Consider the following 17,358-nt stretch of genomic DNA (forward strand, 5'->3'; position numbering starts at 1 on the left):
AGCACAATTGTTCTTTTTGGGTCTAGAGGCCGCAGATTGTATGTCAGATGACCTCCAATCAGTCAATTTAATCCAAAACACTGTGAAGAAAGTAAAGCATGGTGGTGCAAAAATCCTGATATGGGGGTGTCTCATAACATGATGTTGGACCTATTTATTGCATGCGAGAGATCATGGATCAGTGTGAATATATCAAAATACTTGAGGAGATCATGATGCCCTTGGCCGAATGAGAAATGTCCTTGAAATAAGGGTTGTTGCGGGTATCGAAATTTCGATACCCAATCGATACTTTTGTCCCGGTATCGATACGATACCGAGATTTCCATTTTTTTGATACTGGCCTGCGCTTCTGTGCAGTCTAGTATCTCTGAACATGAGCGCGCTGCTGTCAGTGCGCTCATGTTCTCTCAGCAGAACAGGGGAGAAGGAAGCAGTCTCTCCCTCCCCCCTGTGCTGCTGCTCCCGCTGCCACCAATGGGGAGAGAGGGGCGGAGGAGGGGAGGGCGCACTGCGCCACTAATGATAGTACTGTCCAATCGCAGCGCAGGGAGAAGGAACGCCCACTAGAGAAGCTGCTGTCTCCTCCCCATTGCTCCGATAGTAGTTATTAGCATATGGAGCAGGACTACAGGAGACGGTAATGGGGCACAGGCGCACAGCGGGCGAACGGAGCGGCTCCCAGGAATAATAGTAAGTGCTGGGACGTCCCTGGGCTCCGCTCTGTGTAGCCTGCTGCTTAAACAAAGTCCGAACCCATATAAGGTCGTCTTTAACTTTTAATACAGGAGGCAGGTGCCGGCAGCAGAATTGCATAGCGATAACTGAGACCTAACTGAGCGTAACGGAGCCGAAAGAGCCCATAGACTATAATGGGATCCGTTCCGTGTCCGCTCAGAGCCTCAGAACATGATTTTTTAGCGGAGACGAAAGTCCTGGTCTCCGCTCAAAAACCATGTTCTGAGCGGACACCGAACAGACCCCATTATAGTCTATGGGGTCTTTAGGCTCCGTTACGCTCAGTTAGGTCTCAGTTATCTGCAGAATCCGTCCTTTCCGTTCTCCTGCTCCTCAACGGAGCCGGAGAACGGAAAGGAGAAACGGTGATGTGAAGGAGGCCTAAATCACAGTGCAAGTTAACCCTTCAAACTGCGAATGGAGTCGATGGCTTAGTGTAGTAGTAATAGGGGCAAATGTACCCTTGCTCCAGGGCACTACACAATTATTATTTTTTTACCGCCTAATATTCCCTTTTCTTCGGTAATCGATTAACACAAACTGGAGAAATGTTGATTTTTTGGGGGGCTTTTTTAAACTCGCCACTATTTTTTTGAACACCCTCGTATGTGTATAGAAATGTAAGTTTGCTATTTGGCCTTACGCTGCAATCCTGATGCAGAAAGCAACAGTTAGATCACACAATAAGCTCTACTACATCTAAATACATTTGAATAGTTGCCTTGACGACCCTGTGTTACAAAAACACTACATGTAGCTGAAACCTTATACAGAAACATGATTTGTGAATGGATCGCCCCGGGAGTCCGCGCTCTTAAAACCGTGAAACCAAGATGTTTTCATTGTTTATTGGAACAAAAAGCTGCAGTACACAAAAAAACGACCCAAAATCACACATACAGAAGATCTCCGAGCGAGCGTCAGGAAATACATGGAGCCTGAGGCCGTGGGTCTGGCCCTGACCCAAGGCTGAAATGGAGCCGGGTGTTCTCACTTGTCCCCTCTAATCCCTGACATCAAACAGTAAATATTCCTCCCTATATCACTTTCCATATATATAGTAACAATATAAGGATCCAGCCAAACAGGGAACAAAACAACTGCAACTTTATAACATACTGTGTGCTTTAGGTCCTCACCATTTCAGTATATATGCTTGCTGTAAGTGAATGGGAACATACTTGTTGTGGACTGAAAACCTGCACAGTCTAGACAACCATCTGTGGGTCATATTATACATCACGGCACAAATCTCTCCTTATGGCTGACCTTAGGGATGAGCAACCCGCACGTTCAACCAGGGCACCTCGGCCGCTGTTGTAAGGTTATGGATATTATTTGAGAAGTGCATGGTGGTATTTAGAGATGAGCAAATTTCATATTTTGAAATTCGTTCACGCTTCGTTTGGTGGTAAAAGCAGAATTGCTTAACGGAAACGGGACGGGTCCGTTATGCAGGCCATAGACTTCTATTATGATGGAATGAATAACGGAATGCCTCTAAAGGCATTCCGTCATAGAATTGCGTTATAGTCCGGAATCCATAACGCAATTCTGCTTTTACCACCAAACGAAGCGTAAACGGATTTCATAACAGGGCACAGATAGTACTACCTTCCCAGTCTCTCCCTGTATACCATGTGGGCACAGATAGTACTGCCTTCCCAGTCTCTCCCTGTATACCATGTGGGCACAGATAGTACTGCCTTCCCAGTCTCTCCCTGTATACCATGTGGGCACAGATAGTACTGCCTTCCCAGTCTCTCCCTGTATACCATGTGGGCACAGATAGTACTACCTTCCCAGTCTCTCCCTGTATACCATGTGGGCACAGATAGTACTACCTTCCCAGTCTCTCCCTTTATACCATGTGGGCACAGATAGTACTACCTTCCCAGTCTCTCCCTTTATACCATGTGGGAACAGTCAGTACTGCCTTCTCAGTCTCTCCCTTTATACCATGTGGGCACAGATAGTACTACCTTCCCAGTCTCTCCCTGTATACCATGTGGGCACAGATAGTACTGCCTTCCCAGTCTCTCCCTGTATACCATGTGGGCACAGATAGTACTGCCTTCTTAGTCTCTCCCTTTATACCATGTGGGCACAGATAGTACTGCCTTCTTAGTCTCTCCCTTTATACCATGTGGGCACAGATAGTACTACCTTCCCAGTCTCTCCCTGTATACCATGTGGGAACAGATAGTACTGCCTTCTCAGTCTCTCCCTTTATACCATGTTGGCACAGATAGTACTGCCTTCTTAGTCTCTCCCTGTATACCATGTGGGCACAGATAGTACTGCCTTCTTAGTCTCTCCCTGTATACCATGTGGGCACAGATAGTACTGCCTTCGCAGTCTCTCCCTTTATACCATGTGGGCACAGATAGTACTACCTTCCCAGTCTCTCCCTTTATACCATGTGGGCACAGATAGTACTGCCTCCCCGTTCTCTCCCTGTAAAAAAAAAAAAACATAAACACAGACATTACTATGTTCTTCTCTGACTGTAAATCCTTTACACTCAGCCAGATCTGCCTACTTGTGTCTTAATGCATAGGTGTGAATAGAACTCTAGAGTCAATCTTTCTTAACCCTCTAATGCCCAGTGCCGTACATTCACTTTAAATCCATAACATTACGTGGGGAAACTAAAGACTCATTCAGTAAATTTGAATTCTTAATTTTAATAAAACAGATTTCTTACTCCATTCACTTGAATGGGTCCGCAAATCCAGAGATGCGGAATGGAACCTTACGGAAGCACTACGGAGCGCTTCCGTGGGGTTTCGCCCCGTACTTCCGTTCCGCAAAAAGGTAGAACATGCCCTATCTTTTTGCGGAACAGGGCGGATTGCAGACCCATTAAAAGTGAATGGGTCCGCGATCCGCTGCGGCTGCCCCACGGTTGGCGTTCGTGCATTGCGGCCCGCAGCACGGCCACGGGGCGCACACGTTCGTGTCCAAGAGGCCTAAAACAAATGAACTAGACAGAGCAAATGTTTTGTCGGATTGCCAGTAAATTTTATCTAAAAAAAAAAAACATCAAGCAGCCTCCAAAGAGTTAAATAGTAATTTGCTACATCTGTAGATTTTAACTGCACTGGACTTCAGTACGTCATTCGCCGCAACACATCCTGAAATCGCAACCTGTTATCATCAGTGATGAGTGCCAGGGGCAATATTTGAATTTGCGATATTTCGCGAATATTTTGGCGAATATTTGTCATATAATCACGATTTCGTGATCGGCAGTCATTATTTTCTTGATTGCCAAAAATCAGCCATCGGAAAATTTGCGATAAAAATTCGCTATACGAAAACTCGCAATCAACACTACTCCTGAAGTCAAAGATATCGCAGCCTTCTCATTGGCCCACAAGCAAGAAGCAGTGACGGATCGTGGGTACTGATGAAAAAAAAATCTAGAATATTCGTGATTACGAAGAAATAGCACTATAGTCTAGATATTCGCAAATTCTCAAAGTGCCGATATTCGCGATAAAAATTTGCGATTAGAATATTTGCGATCAACACTAGTTATCATTATAATGGAGTACGCACAATGACATGACCAATTAATAACATGGGTATAGCAGAGCTGAGTATGTAATTTGTAAAAATACACGTCTTGTCTATTGCACTATTTTATCTTGGTAAGTTATCACAGTGCCCATACAATGCTGTCTGAAAAACTTCAATGACCAATCCAGCACTGCTACATCTATATGAATATAGCAGAGCTGACCATGTTAATTGCCACATAGTGAAATCGGACATGTTGTCAGTGGAATTATTTTAATTTATCAAGGAGTACAGACAATGTGGTCTCAAATGTTTCAATGACTAATCCAGCTCTGCTACACACAAACATCTATCTATCGTAGAGTTGACCTTGTCATTTTTGCTACAACACATCATGAAATCAGACCTATTATCGATGCCATTGTGTCAGTGTCCAAATTTATATGGACCTAACTGTATGTGAATGTATAGATATGACTATGTCATGAGCCGCAACACAACATGAAATCACACGTTTTAACTCATGGCAGGCAATCAGCCCCAAAAATGTGAACGATCGATCCAGCTCTGCTACATCTATTGTCATTTCCCACAACACATCCCCAAATCACATGCGTTTTCAATGCCATTGCTTTAACCTATCACCGCGGCATACAGACAATGAATCTCAAAACTTCAATGATCTATCCGGCTCTGCTACATCTAAATGAATTATAGCAGAGATGACCTTGTCATCTGCCACATCATGACATCATTGCACATGAGATCTATGGAATTTTTTTTTAAATGTAGGCGATTCTTCACATGTACCAGTTATAGCGGATCAGTTTTGGTTGTGCCGGAGGCAAACAGCAGGTAGATAAGAAGTGCATGCGGTGCACCCGGCATAACCGCTGCGCTCCATAGAAATCAATGGGTCGTGGCTCAGGACCAGTGTTTGAGCCGGACAGGAAAATGCTGCAGTCCACGTATTGCTATCTGGCGTATTGAGGGTATGTTCAGACAGAGTTTTTTGGATCCGCAATTGAATGGAGCTAAACCGCGAGCAGATGCCCGCTGCAGCTTTCGAAAACTGGCCTCCCATTGAAAACAAGGTCTGTTTTTGGCTGCGCTGAAACCACCTAACTATTGTTTTCAATTGGAGGTCATGCGGCCAGTTTTCAAGACCGCGTTAAGAAAGCGCCATTCAAAATGAAAACCCACAGCAAGGAAACCAAGATTTAGATATATGTGCAGCACAGATGTAGGAGAGCTGAGTTTGTCATTGCAACAGGCATGAGTAATGTTTCATATGACAACACTTTACATAGGGCTGAAAGTAAAGTTTCCTCAGGACTGAAATTAATTCATCACAACACACAAACTCAGGTGACAACATATCCAGCACTGCTACATTCCTACACAGTGTACAGCGGTCGTACTTACCTCCGATGATGGTTAGATGATGGGTTTTGCTGGTCCTCGCCGCAGTGTCTCTGGAGGAAGGCGCATGTTTCTAGTAATAATCCATAAGGAGTCTGGAGAAAATCCTGAGAGGTGCAGAGTCCCCGCGCAGCGAGGTGTGTGTGTGAACAGGGCACCTAGCGGCCTCACCGCAGGTATCACTGCCAGGACTTCCTCATGACGAGCGCAGACTAGGAAGGACTCGACAGGGTTCTCCTTCTTAAGGTGGAAGAACTCGTTCTCATGGCCTTTACATTCCTTACAAACAAACAAAGTGAAGGAGGCAGAGGTCACCTGGACATTCAGGTCTGACCGGAGGAGGGGGCGAATATGTCCCTGTCACCAAACCATCACCTGGACAAGCGAAGCCAGCAAGACTGGAGAATCCATCTCATATCTATTATCTATCTATCTATCTATCTATCTATCTATCTATCTATTATCTATCTATCTATCTATCTATCTATCTATCTAATATCTATCTAATATCTATCTATTATCTATTATCTATTATCTATCTATCTATCTATCTATCTATCTATCTATCTATCTATTATCTATCTATCTATCTCATATCTATCTATCTATTATCTTCTATCTATCTATCTATCTATCTCATATCTATCTATCTATCTATTATCTATCTATCTATCTATCTATCTATCTATTATCTATCTATTATCTATCTATCTATCTATCTATTATCTATCAATCTATTATATATCTCATATCTATCTATTATCTATCTATCTATTATCTATCTATCTATCTATCTATCTATCTATCTATCTATCTATCTATTATCTATCTATCTATCTATCATCTATCTATCTATTATCTATCTATCTATCTATCATCTATCTATCTATTATCTATCTATCTACACTGCTCAAAAAAATAAAGGGAACACTTAAACAACACAATGTAACTCGAAGTCAATCACACTTCTGTGAAATCAAACTGTCCACTTAGGAAGCAACACTGAGTGACAATCAATTTCACATGCTGTTGTGCAAATGGGATAGACAACAGGTGGAAATTATAGGCAATTAGCAAGACACCCCCAATAAAGGAGTGGTTCTGCAGGTGGGGACCACAGACCACTTCTCAGTTCCTATGCTTCCTGGCTGATGTTTTGGTCACTTTTGAATGCTGGCGGTGCTTTCACTCTAGTGGTAGCATGAGACGGAGTCTACAACCCACACAAGTGGCTCAGGTAGTGCAGCTTATCCAGGATGGCACATCAATGCGAGCTGTGGCAAGAAGGTTTGCTGTGTCTGTCAGCGTAGTGTCCAGAGCATGGAGGCGCTACCAGGAGACAGGCCAGTACATCAGGAGACGTGGAGGAGGCCGTAGGAGGGCAACAACCCAGCAGCAGGACCGCTACCTCCGCCTTTGTGCAAGGAGGAACAGGAGGAGCACTGCCAGAGCCCTGCAAAATGACCTCCAGCAGGCCACAAATGTGCATGTGTCTGCTCAAACAGTCAGAAACAGACTCCATGAGGGTGATATGAGGGCCCGACGTCCACAGGTGGGGGTTGTGCTTACAGCCCAACACCGTGCAGGACGTTTGGCATTTACCAGAGAACACCAAGATTGGCAAATTCGCCACTGACGCCCTGTGCTCTTCACAGATGAAAGCAGGTTCACACTGAGCACATGTGACAGACGTGACAGAGTCTGGAGACGCCGTGGAGAATGTTCTGCTGCCTGCAGCATCCTCCAGCATGACCGGTTTGGCATTGGGTCAGTAATGGTGTGGGGTGGCATTTCTTTGGAGGGCCGCACAGCCCTCCATGTGCTCGCCAGAGGTAGCCTGACTGCCATTAGGTACCGAGATGAGATCCTCAGACCCCTTGTGAGACCATATGCTGGTGCGGTTGGCCCTGGGTTCCTCCTATTGCAAGACAATGCTAGACCTCATGTGGCTGGAGTGTGTCAGCAGTTCCTGCAAGACGAAGGCATTGATGCTATGGACTGGCCCGCCCGTTCCCCAGGCCTGAATCCAATTGAGCACATCTGGGACATCATGTCTCGCTCTATCCACCAACGTCACGTTGCACCACAGACCGTCCAGGAGTTGGCAGATGCTTTAGTCCAGGTCTGGGAGGAGAACCCTCAGGAGACCGTCCGCCACCTCATCAGGAGCATGCACAGGCGTTGTAGGGAGGTCATACAGGAACGTGGAGGCCACACACACTACTGAGCCTCATTTTGACTTGTTTTAAGGACATTACATCAAAGTTGGATCAGCCTGTAGTGTGTTTTTCCACTTTAATTTTGAGTGTGACTCCAAATCCAGACCTCCATGGGTTAAATTTGATTTCCATTTTTTTATTTTTGTGTGATTTTGTTGTCAGCACATTCAACTATGTAAAGAACAAAGTATTTCAGAAGAATATTTAATTAACTCAGATCTAGGATGTGTTATTTTTGTGTTCCCTTTATTTTTTTGAGCAGTGTATTATCTATCTATCTATCTATCTATCTATCTATCTATCTATCCATTATCTATCTATCTATAGAAGAAGAAAGGCAGCTCTCCAGATTAGTGAAGAAAAGTGGACGCTTTATTCACCCATCTAGCAGCCACGTTTCAGCCTCTCATTGGAGCCTTTGTCCGGCTGAATAACATGTGCACAGTGCAGACATAAATAGTGCAGACAATTTCATAATCACAGATCAATGATTAAACAATAAAGGTCAAGTGCGTCAAGAATATCACAATATTAAAAGTACAATTCATCTGTCATCATGATTATATCCAAATTGATTGTGGACATCGTCATATAAAGTGCATAACGTGATCCGTACAGTGGAAATATCGATAAACATACATGATTGCCAATCGACGTATAAAGTGTACACAGTGCATAACAATCACAAGTTGATTAAAACCTTAAAAAACTTTGGATGGGTCACATTGAGTCATGGAGACATAGTGGAGTCTGCTGGCGTCCGGAAGGGCGGTCTGCGCATGCGCCGCTCCATGTGCTCTCGCGAGACACGTAGTGATAGAGGAGAATATGGGAACCACAATAAAGATGGCCGCTATCTATCTTTCTAGCAGGGCGCATGCTCATGCCCATACAGGCCGGCAAGTTCCCTATACTAGTTCCCTATACTAGCAGATAAAAGCTGATGACAGATGAATTGTACTTTTGATATTGTGATATTCTTCTATACGTACTTGGGACCTTGGTCACAGCCCCTATAAGGACTTGCACCCGCGTTTAATGTGTGCTGCTTTTTTTCTTTTCTTCTCTACATATCGGACCCTAAAAAGCTGAGCACCTGAAACATGGATCAGAACACCGGACGTGTTTTCCTACACATTGGAAGACGAGGAGAGAATACTGCGTAACTCGGTGAGAGATGGGACTTTTTTTTCTACCTTTTCTGCCACTGATATAAGAGGAAATTTGAAAATGAATCAAGACGTTTAATCAGTCTGGAATTGCATCTTGCTACCCTGAGCGAATACCATCTGGCACACAGGATACCAAGAGGGATACGCTCTCACCTCAGACCGGACCTATTCGTGAATAATGCGGAATTTTGTCCCAGATTTGTTCAAATCTCAAACAAATATGCGTTCGACATTATTCTGTTGAACGTCGAGTTTCTACAGAAAGAAAAAGCATCAGTACAAATGAATCTAGATGACATAACAGAGAAGTAAAAAAATGTGTTACCTACTGAGGACTTTGAAGTCCAATTGCATGTCTCATTTAGACAAATTTAGAGGCGATCTACAGAGCAAGAAACGGCGTAAATGGATGCGAGACATGGATGACTACTCTACAGGCTACGTGTACAACTGGCAAGGGGATCAGAGGAGAAATCGGAAGACAGGTGGAGAGAAATATGGATCTACCTCTCCATCCACTCCAAAGAAGTCACAGGGTCATCTGACCAGAGATAACGCTACAGGGCCCAAGATGGACTCTAACCCCACCACTTCATCTACACCTTTTTTAGGGGGAGACCCCGCAATGGCAGGACACGCCGAGGGGGCAAGCGACAACACAAACAGAGGAAAAGGGAAAAATATGCAGCCCCCCAGCGGGGCAGGACTTTGAGACGCAAGATATAGTGGTAAATACATCTTCTGTTGATCTTAATGCCGCACAGTTATCTACATTGAACAAAGGTCTGTCCTATTGTCCCGTGAGCACAACTAAGTGGTTTGATCTAGAAATGGATCTCCAGAGGTTTTTACGTGCAATCAAATTGAAAGTGTGGTTCGCGGACCAAAGGGACCGACCGCCATCTGAGGTCACACATACCAGTGAGTTGAATTTGAAAAGCATGGGTTTATTTGTAAAGAGGGAGTTTTCTCCAGCAATTAATCATCCTGCCATTGAAGCTTTTGGTATCGCAGTCAAACGCGGCATCGAGAGACTCAAACAGGAATCTTCTCAGCAACCACTTAAGTTCGCTAATATGACTGCAGCAGAGATGGCGGCACTTAGAGATCTGGCTTCGGACCGCAACCTCACCATCAAGTCTGCTGACAAAGGTGGTGGGGATGTGGTCATGGACACCAGATCCTACGTGGCCGAAATCAGGCTGCAGCTTGCAGATACTAATGTATATGAAAGGATTTACAATGACCCCAAGTTTGTGTTACTCAGAGAGCTGAAAGAGCTATTGATTGGAGCTAAAGACAAGGGCATTATCGATGACAAGATTTTTACCTTTTTATATTGAGATAAACCGGTTAAACCTATATTGTACACCTTACCAAAGATTCACAAGTCACTGACCTCCCCTCCAGGGCGCCCAATTGTCTCAGGTAGAGACTCATTGTTTTGTAAAGCGTCTATCTTTTTAGATAAAATTTTGCGTCCATTTGCTATGTCAGCTAGATCCTATATTAGAGACACCAATGATTTTTTAACTAAGATTGACAATTTATGTATTCCTAGAGGGTCGTTGTTGGCTTCCTTCGATGTGGTAAGCTTATACACTTCCATAGAACATGAATTGGGAATACGGGTTATCCAAGAAATTCTACAGAAGACACATTATAGTACTGACTGTCAACAATTTTTGATTGCTTTGTTGAGGTTTATCCTCACTCGCAATTATTTTCTGTTTCAAGATGATTTCTTTTTGCAATTGCGGGGGGACCGCGATGGGGTCCAATGTGGCGCCGACCTATGCAAATCTTTAAATGACACATCTTGAGGAGTCTGTTGTCTATGTGAGCCACCACTTCAGCCATGTGCTGGGGTGGTGGCAGTACATCGACGACATTTTCCTGATTTGGGTCGGCGCCACAGAGGACCTCATTGCTTTTCACCGTTTTTTGAATACCATTGACCCCAGTGTCAAATTTACTTTGAAGCATTCTGAGGGAACCATACAGTTTTTGGACACTCAGGTCAGCATTTGCAATGATAGGCTAGTCACCGATTTGTATGTGAAACCCACAGACAGAAACACTTTATTACGCTTCGAGAGTCACCACCCTAGACCCATGATCAGGTCACTTCTATTTAGCCAATTGCTCAGAGTCAAGGAAATTGTGCAAGATCCCACTTCAGTAGACATTAGGCTGCAAGAAATGGGGTCCAAATTCCGGACACGTGGATACCCAAAAAAACTGATCCAAGAACATCTAGGCAGAATTAAGCCCTTCACCAAAGAGGCCATTAGGGAGGGATTAGGTGATACCACACGCTCTAGGGCCCGTATTCCCTTTGTGTCAGAGTTTAGCACCAATAGTGATAACATTTCAGCTATTTTAAAAAAGCACTGGAAAATACTGACAAGTAATTTTGAGAATGTTGAAGAATTTAAATCTTTGCCTTTATGTTCATACCGGAGAAGTCGAAATCTGGGTGACAGACTGGTCAAGTCTGACATAGGCTCATCTAGGGAAACCTGCGAGACATACTTTGGATCCACCCGCAAGGGGTGTTTCCCATGTTATAATTGTGTAAATTGTAACCTGATGTTACGGGGCGATTCATTCGTTCACCCGGTTTCTGGTCAAATGATTAAAATCAAACAATATCTAACATGCGACTCGTCCCATGTTATTTATTTGTTGATTTGCCCTTGACATCTCCTATACATAGGTGAAACCACTTGGGACTTAAAAACCCGACTCAACCAACACAGGTATTCCATTAGGAAACAAGAAATGGATCTTCCCGTATCAAAACATTTCACTGAGGCTAAACACTCTGAAAGGGATTTACGGTTTAGAATTTTGGAACAGATACCTCTTCTGAGACGAGGTGGTGACAGGACCAAATTATTAAAAAGAAGAGAACTTTTTTGTATTTATACTTTAGGGACTCTGAAGCCCCAGGGTCCAAATGTAGAATTCAGGGTCATTTAGTCACCAGTTATGTATGTGCTCTTCACTTGTATCCTTTGTAGGGAAAACAACATGTGCTATATGTCTAACTGTGTTCCCCTTTTTTTTGTAGGACAACAATTTTGACTCTATTGTCAGGAATGGTCACGTTTGGCGAGGACTGGAGGAATTATGCAGGCGATCCATTAATATATGCTATAAAATAATTAATTTTGGTTGGGATACCACTTTATGGGAATTCATGAACAGTGACAATCCCTGTCTGTGACTCGATGCCTCTCTAGCCCCCAATGGGACTTGAGTGACACTGACTCCTGACGGGTTGGTTTGTCCATTAGTTATACACTATATTATATCATGTAATGCTCCGATGCAGTCTATCCGTGACTCCCCCCGCTCAGGGAGGTAATCGGGATTACATCACTGTGACACCCTGATGCCCATCCCCAGCGCGGTGGGATTTTGACATGGAGCGGATGTGCTGACAGGTCTGGACAGTGAGGTGTATACGGTCTGATACTCCGTGATGCCCCCCTGACACAGACATTCCGGTACGGAGACTGGTGGTTACCCGCCGATCCACCGTTTGCGGATCAGCTTTCATCTGCTGAAAACTGCGGAGCCTGTATGGGCATGAGCATGCGCCCTGCTAGAAAGTTAGATAGCGGCCATCTTTATTGTGGTTCCCATATTCTCCTCTATCACTACGTGTCTTGCGAGAGCACATGGAGCGGCGCATGCGCAGACCGCCCTTCCGGACGCCAGCAGACTCCACTATGTCTCCATGACTCAACGTGACAAATCCAAAGTTTTTTAAGGTTTTAATCAACTTGTGATTGTTATGCACTGTGTACACATTATACGCTGATTGGCAATCATGTATGTTTATCGATATTTCCACTGTACGGATCACGTTATGCACTTTATATGACGATGTCCACAATCAATTTAGATATAATCATGATGACAGATGAATTGTACTTTTAATATTGTGATATTCTTGCACTTTATTGTTTAATCATTGATCTGTGATTATGAAATTGTCTGCACTATTTATGTCTGCACTGTGCACATGTTATTCAGCTGGACAAAGGCTCCAATGAGAGACTGAAACGTGGCTGCTGGATGGGGGAATAAAGCGTCCACTCTTCTTCACTAATCTGGAGAGCTGCCTTTCTTCTTCTATGCGTACTTGGGACCTTGGTCACAGGCCCTATAAGGACTTGGACCCGCGTTTAATGTGTGCTGCTTTTTTTCTTTTCTTTTCTTATCTATCTATCTATCTATCTATCTATCTATCTATCTATCTATCTATCTATCTATCATCTATTATATAACATAACATACAAAAGAAAAAATTCCACGGCACATCCCAGGCGTATATCAAATAATTTGGGCACCGCAGCAGGAAATGAGCCTCATCCTCCACGGCCTCCTGGTCGCACTGCTGGCACAGTCTGCTCTCCCAGGGCATGTACCTCTGTCGGTGACGCCCGGATTCGATGAGCAGGCTGTGGGCGCTCAGTCTGTACCGGCTCAGGATCTGTTGGTCTCTTGGATTAGGGAGTTTCTCCAGATATGGGGCCAGTTTGTACTCCCTCTGCAGGCTCTAGTATACTGTCAGCTTCTGGGATGTTCTTATGTCGTTCCTCCAGACGCTAATATACTCCTCTTTGCTCTTGTGTATCGTCCTCTGGATTTCCCCCTTTGTCAGGCTATATTGGTTGGTGGCTTGGGCAGGCAGGGTTTGGGTGACTTGTTGCAGGGTGCTTTGTTTTTCTGGGGCTTCTTGGTGTAGCAAGGCTTTGTGATGGTAAGAGCTGGGACTGCTGCTATGAAGATGAGTGCTGAATGATAGCGCCCTCTTCTGGACAGCAAAGTAGAGTGGGAATCTCTCTATCTATCTCATATCTATCTATCTATCTATCTCATATCTATCTATCTATCTATCTATCTATCTATCTCTCTCATATCTCTCTATCTGTCTATCTATCTATTTATCTATCTATCTCTCTCTCTCATATCTATCTATCTATCTATTTATCTATCTATCTATCTATCTATCTATCTATCTATCTATCTATCTATCTATTATCTATCTATCTATCTATCTATCTATCTCATATCTCTCTATCTGTCTATCTCTCTCATATCTATCTATCTATCTACCTATCTATCTATCTATCTATCTATCTATCTATCTATCTATCTATCTATCTATCGTATCTAATCCATCCATCTGTCTAGCTGTCTACTTAAGTATAGATAATACAGCTTCGGATATGCATTATGTCTATGTTAGGCCTCAAGAAAAAAGGGGGTCAGTCAGCACATCCCAATGTGCAGGTGCGCGCCGCCATGGCTAGAAACATGAAAAAAAAAAAACACAATGCAGCAGCACTCTGCAAACACATATAAAGTACAATAATACTATAGTAATAGAAAATATTCTGGTGCTAATTCTACGCTTATTTTGTAAATTTGAGATTCTTGGCAAATACATTTTGTACAAAATTATTTCGGGCCCGTCTGCTACACGTCAAGGTGATCTCTATAAGACGGGAACCTAACACTAAATACTACCTGTTATGTGCCATAACGGCCACCATAAAATTCACGGACTGCAGGCTCCACATGCATGCTGGGTCCACTCTGCTTTTTATTATTTTTTTGTGCCATAACGGCCCCCATTAAATCCAGGGAATGCAGTTGCCAACATGCATGCTGAGCTCACTCCATACATCTCCTGGTGCCAGACGGCTTCCAATGAATGCAGGGAGAGCAGACTACAGCTGGATTTAATGGAGGCCATCAGGAATGGGAGGACTGGTTTAACGACCTGTCTAAGTAGATAAAATCACTGTATTAATATGTCATAGAAATCAGGAAATACTTTACGGCGACATTTAAAGGATAAAGGCCAATTGCTCTGCAGAAGACCAGCACAATGTCAGGTTATAATTCGCTCATACCTTTCCGTCAGTCACTCGTAATCACTGACTGATCGTCCCTCTGCGTGAGCCGAGCCCTGAACGGGTGCCCATCGGTAGTATAATCAGTCGATTTACACTTGTTTACAGGACCTTCCCACCAGCTGAAAACCGAAAGGGGTAGCGCGATCGTTAGAACGTGAGCATATGAACACTCATTCAGTCTATCATCTGCTTGTGTAAAAGGGCCTTAAAGGTGTTGTGCTGTGACCCAGTGGATTACTGCTAAGAGCTAATGCATTGTGTTATTCCTTGTATGTGCAGTACCCCAGAACTGGGGTATCTGCAACTGTGTTATGTATTGTTAACGCAATGTTTTATGTTCTGCCATGCATCCCAGAGTATGAGATAAGGTTGGCAATGGTTGGCAGGAACAGAGCTAACCACACAGTGCCTCTTCTCTTGGTAGGAATGGGGTGGTCCTACTTTCTGGGGTTCGTGTCCAGACAGAGGGGAGATGAGGCACATGCAGAGCTCCTACTCCATGGAGGCCGTAATGAGTTCTCCTCAGACCTTCACTCCAGGAAGAGTGAAGGTCAGAGGAAAACCAGAGCTTTATGGACCCTGCTGCAGATGAGGGACTACAGCTCAGACATCCATAGGCCTCTTCCAGGCCAGTCAAACACCAAGCCTGTATTCCACTGTGCACACCTATATGCAAAAGTGCATGCAAGTGCTATTTAATTGCCACCTAGCCATCCACCACATGTCATCTCTTGGTGACTGCATGTTGTACCTACTACGTCTGGATGTGCTATAAGTTATATTTTGTACTAGGTAAGGAAAGACTTATACTTTTACTTGGGGCCTGAATCTTCAAATCACCTTTCCACTGCACTGATCCCCAGAAAGTAACGGTCTTAGGTAGTACACCGTGACACATCTCATCAGGGCCACTACCACTTCCATCTACTGCACCTACTTCATATTGGCTCACTACATATGTGGTCTTAAGAGCTACAATTAGGTCCATAAATATTGGGACATCGACACAATTCTAACATTTTTGGCTCTATACACCACCACAATGGATTTGAAATGAAACGAACAAGATGTGCTTTAACTGCAGACTGTCAGCTTTAATATTTACATCCAAATCAGGGGAACGGTGCAGGAATTACAACAGTTTGCATATGTGCCTCCCACTTGCTAAGGGACCAAAAGTAATGGGACAATTGGTTTCTCAGCTGTTCCATGGCCAGGTGTGTGTTATTCCCTCATTATTCTAATTACAATGAACAGATAAAAGGTCCAGAGTTCATTTCAAGTGTGCTATTTGCATTTGGAATCTGTTTCTGTCAACTCTCAAGATGAGATCCAAAGAACTGTCATCATCAGTGAAGCAAGCCATCATTAGGCTGAAAAAAAAAACAAACCCATCAGAGAGATAGCAAAAACATTAGGCGTGGCCAAAACAACTGTTTGGAACATTCTTAAAAAGAAGGAACGCACCGGTGAGCTCAGCAACACCAAAAGACCCAGAAGACCACGGAAAACAACTGTGGTGGATGACCGAAGAATTCTTTCCCTGGTGAAGAAAACACCCTCCACAACAGTTGGCCAGATCAAGAACACTCTCCAGGAGGTAGGTGTATGTGTGACATAGTCAACAATCAAGAGAAGACTTCACCAGAGTGACTACAGAGGGTTCACCACAAGATTTAAACCATTGGTGAGCCTCAAAAACAGGAAGGCCAGATTAGAGTTTGCCAAACGACATCTAAAAAAGCCTTCACAGTTCTGGAACAACATCCTATGGACAGATGAGACCAAGATCAACTTGTACCGGAGTGATGGGAAGAGAAGAGTATGGAGAAGGAAAGGAACTGCTCATGATCCTAAGCATACTACCTCATCAGTGAAGCATGGTGGTGGTAGTGTCATGGCGTGGGCATGTATGGCTACCAATGGAACTGGTTCTCTTGTATTTATTGATGATGTGACTGCTGACAAAAGCAGCAGGATGAATTCTGAAGTGTTTCGGGCAATATTATCTGCTCATATTCAGCCAAATGCTTCAGAACTCATTGGACGGCGCTTCACAGTGCAGATGGACAATGACCCAAAGCATTCTGCAAAAGCAACCAGAGTTTTTTAAGGGAAAGAAGCGGAATGTTATGCAATGGCCAAGTCAATCACCGGACCTGAATCCGATTGAGCATGCATTTCACTTGCTGAAGACAAAACTGAAGAGAAAATGCGCCAAGAACAAGCAGGATCTGAAGACAGTTGCAGTAGAGACCTGGCAGAGCATCACCAGGGATGAAACCCAGCGTCTGGTGATGTCTATGCGTTCCAGACTTCAGGCTATAATTGACTGCAAAGGAT

The 17,358-nt window shown here is 43.9% G+C and overlaps 1 protein-coding gene across 3 annotated transcripts in view; it reads right to left on the minus strand.

The window, feature by feature from the left end:
• The window catches only part of LOC120997281 (adhesion G protein-coupled receptor F5-like), a 214,151-nt gene that overhangs the window by 68,178 nt on the left and 128,615 nt on the right, over positions 1–17,358 (minus strand). The window contains exon 1 of one of the 3 annotated variants that reach the window (XM_040427308.1): positions 5,689–5,852. The exons of the other annotated variants lie outside the window; for them this stretch is intronic. The gene's annotated coding sequence lies outside the window, so the exon portion shown is untranslated. Of the gene's footprint in view, positions 1–5,688; positions 5,853–17,358 lie in introns of those variants that run through there. 3 annotated transcript variants of the gene reach the window in all.

This window comes from Bufo bufo, chromosome 4, assembly GCF_905171765.1.
Source record: "Bufo bufo chromosome 4, aBufBuf1.1, whole genome shotgun sequence".
Lineage (NCBI taxonomy): Eukaryota > Metazoa > Chordata > Amphibia > Anura > Bufonidae > Bufo > Bufo bufo.